Here is a 3870-nt window from a genome sequence, read left to right as displayed (position 1 = left end):
GTAGTTTTTATTTTATTTAAGGTTAAAGTTAGCCATGCTCGTACGACTGGCAACGGTATAGGACAGGCTACCACCGAGCGTAGCTGAAAGTTTTATGGGGCGCGGTTCATCCAGCATCATAAGCTCTACAGAAAACTCGACCGCGTCAAAATTTTTTACTTGTTTAGTCTGTCCCAGATAAACCTTGGAACTTGAGTGTTTATCAAAGACTTTTGAGGTTTCCTCGGGTGAGGTTGAAAGTTTCTTCTTACCATCTACGATCTCGTATGTTTGGTTCAGAATAAGGCTCGAACCTCAGGCCATTGCTGACTGGTATTAAAGGTTCTGTCCCAGGTGAGGATCGAACTCACAACCTCGGCATGGCTCAGACACTGTCGTATAAGTACCGCGCGCTAACCGATTGCGCCACTGGGACATGAAATGTCACCATTATTATGTAACTTGATCGAAAGATTACTTTCATCTGAAGGATTATATAAAATGCGCGTTATTACTTGAGCAAAACTGTTCTTCTCGTCTCTGATTTATTTTTTATCGCCTGCACATGCATCTTTTCCTGCATTATAGTTATTTGATACACAATTGCAACTAATAATAATAATAATAATAATAATAATAATAATAATAATAATAATAATAATAATAATAATAATTCGCTTAATTCTGCCATTTTTATTCAACAGAATTTGTTCTTTAAAAAGAGGGTATTCTCCCAAAATTCTTAATAAAAGAATCAATTACACTGAGCAGTTCATAATCTTCATTTGACAATAACAACAAATTATTATTATTATTATTATTATTATTATTATTATTATTATTATTATTATTATTATTATTATTATTCAAAGAAACCTCATAATCACATGAGTTAATAAATAAAATGGAAAAGTTAAAATCCACAGTAATATGTCTGATCTGTTATTTAAAATACAAAGCAGAGAGCTTTCGAAGACCCTGCACGGTCCTCCTTGTCATCTGAATACAATTACTAACAGTGACCATACAAGAACTCTGTTTTTTGACTAGTTTACAAATAGCCTGTTTGATGATGTAATTGGCTCTTCACGTTATCCCCTCGTTCTCCAACGGCAAACCAGCTAATCGCCTAGATCTTCGAAAGTGGCGGTTCGTCTCTTGAATCGTTTGATGTGTTGTCCATAGCAGCTTGGGCGCCTGCAACTAGGGACACGGGATGGGTCTCTGTTACCTGAACGAAAGAAGATGAGGCAGCGGCAGTATCAGAGGTGGTAGATTATTGGTGTTATTACCATGAACACCTATATCTGTATAATCTCTGATAAACTGACAACAAATTATTTCATTTAAAATAAAATCTTCTTGCGTAAAGGCTTTATTGCTTTCCATAGAGAGACCCTGTTAATAATTGCTCCTTCAACTAACCTTCTAATACCTGTATCCTTACTATTGAAAAATTACTTTTGACTCGTTCCAATTAATGCAGTGATCGTCATTTAAACTATGAAGAGACTAGTGCATTATTCTCAGCATGCAAATTATAAGCTCTTTTGTGTTCATTGATTCTGATTGTGGTAGTCCCCTCCCACTTTCTCCGTAATATTTCTTATCGCAATCCAGACAAGGTATTTCATAAACACCAATTTCTTTATTAAAGCTTTGGTTGGAGTTTTATGACACAAAAGAGCTTATAATTTGCATGCTGAGAATAATGCAACTAGTCTCTCATAGTTTAAATGACGATCACTGCATTAATTGGAACGAGTCAAAAGTAATTTTCAATAGTAAGGATACAGGTATTAGAAAGGTTAGTTGAAGGAGCAATTATTAACAGGGGTCTCTCTATGGAAGGCAATAAAGCCTTTACGCAAGATTTTATTTTAATGAAATAATTTGTTGTCATTTATCAGAGATTAACAGATATAGGTTGCATGGTAATAACACCAATAATCTAGCCACCTCTGATACTGCCGCTGCCTCATCTTCTTTCGTTCAGGTAACAGAGACCCATCCCGTCCCTAGTTGCAGGCGCCCAAGCTGCTATGGACAACACATCAAACGATTCAAGAGACGAACCGCCACTTCGAAGATCTAGGCGATTAGCTGGTTTGCCGTTGGAGAACGAGGGGATAACGTGAAGAGCCAACTACATCATCAAACAGGCTATTTGTAAACTAGTCAAAAAACAAGAGTTCGTTGTATGGTCACCTGTTAGTAATTGTATTCAGATTGACAAGGAGGACCGTACAGGTCTTCTAAAGAACTCTGTTTTGTATTTTAAATAACAGATCAGACATATTACTGTGGATTTACTTTTCCATTATTATTATTATTATTATTATTATTATTTTTATTTCAATACCATTAAAACACTAGAATTATACCTTATTTCAGAGGTGAAATAGGAACGGAAGGTTATATGTCCACTATGTTAAGATTTAACGATATGACAGCGAGCATAAACATCTTACCTAACTATATATAAGCATAATATATATATATATATATATATATATATATATATATATATATATATATATATATATATACATATATATATGTGTGTGTGTGTGTGTGTATGTGAGTGGTGTGTGGCTTGATGTGGGTTGGTTGGTGTATTGTCACAGGGCAGGCGGGGGTAAAGATTTTATTTTGGAAAATCTGGAGGAACTGGCTCTACTTTGAATTCTTTGGAAGCGACAGCTGACTCGGTGGGGAGGGGGTTGTTGGTTGTGTGGCGCCTACTTCATGTGAACAGAAAGTAAAAGTTTGTACCCTTAGTAAATCTCAATCAAAATATTTCCAAAAGCGTTGAAGGTAAATGAAGTGTTTCCATTTCTAATATAATTCACTAAGGCAATCAGAAGAATAATAAAAGTTACAGGAGCGCTCACTGTCTTTGTGGCACTGTAATACTACTGTAATTTATGTACAATACTAAAACAAATATGCCACTGAGTTGCAAGCAGAAACACTAAATCTAGTGAGTAAATACGATGCGAAGATCAACGAACACAACTCTTAATAATATCACAGGAGTGGAGAACTTTAAGCAAGAACTGCTTCTACTAACATCTCAGGAATCTTGTCTCGAAGATGGAACTGGCAGTAACTGTTTTGAGTGGCACTGTTGAACTACAGAAGATGGCACACAACGGGGGAAGTCTACAAGAATCTGCAAAGCATGGAACGTTGTAAAACACGGGATAACAACGAGGAAATTTATGTAAATTGACCAATGCTCAAATGCAAAATGCAAAATACGACAAATATCATACTATTGAATGAATGTCAAATTACTTGATTACTGCAATCACGACCAACAAGGATCTTAAAAACCATTCCAATGTAAACTAAAAGATGTCACAAACTCACAGCCAAAATCACTGTGGTCTCAGAAGGAGAAAGAATAGCAGGATCATGGGAATGGGAGACAGATGGAATAAGAAAAGAGTGCAAGAAACAGTAGGTGAGGACTGACAACCAACTTCCAGTTCACATTACCTGAAACCGTGGGCGAGACTTGCATAGAGTTAAGCCAGATCGTCAGTGGAAGTTCCTCACCAAGGAATAAGATAAGGGGGCACTTCCGGATTCCACTTTAGGCAGCGCTCAGGTAGCTTCAGAGGACAGCTTTAAGGTGTGCGTCAGGACAGGACGTCAAGCAAAGTCCTGTTCTCAGACGGTAAATTAGGAGGGTAAACTAGCCTGCAGTATATTCGCCAAGACAGTAGTAGGGCATAGTGTTGTGTATAACGCTAGGATGGATTGCGATTTGAGAGGGCATGGTAGCCAGTATATGTACCCAGTTCGGGCGTCAGCGTAAGTCGTGTTTTGACATCTGTCAAGATAGGTGTGCCAGTTCCTGCTCCTTTGGCCTCACACTAATCT

The 3870-nt window shown here is 37.2% G+C and overlaps 1 non-coding gene across 1 annotated transcript; it reads right to left on the bottom strand.

Moving 5' to 3' along the window:
• Positions 1-325: 325 nt before the first annotated feature.
• Trnai-uau (transfer RNA isoleucine (anticodon UAU)) lies at positions 326-415 on the bottom strand. Its single transcript is given in 2 exon segments — positions 326-361; positions 378-415. It is a non-coding gene; the product is annotated as a tRNA-Ile (tRNA).
• Positions 416-3870: the final 3455 nt, after the last annotated feature.

The sequence above is a fragment of the Macrobrachium nipponense genome, chromosome 37, assembly GCF_015104395.2.
Source record: "Macrobrachium nipponense isolate FS-2020 chromosome 37, ASM1510439v2, whole genome shotgun sequence".
NCBI lineage: Eukaryota > Metazoa > Arthropoda > Malacostraca > Decapoda > Palaemonidae > Macrobrachium > Macrobrachium nipponense.
Note: the sequence above shows the minus strand (reverse complement) of the source record. Positions and strands in the feature narration are given on the sequence as shown.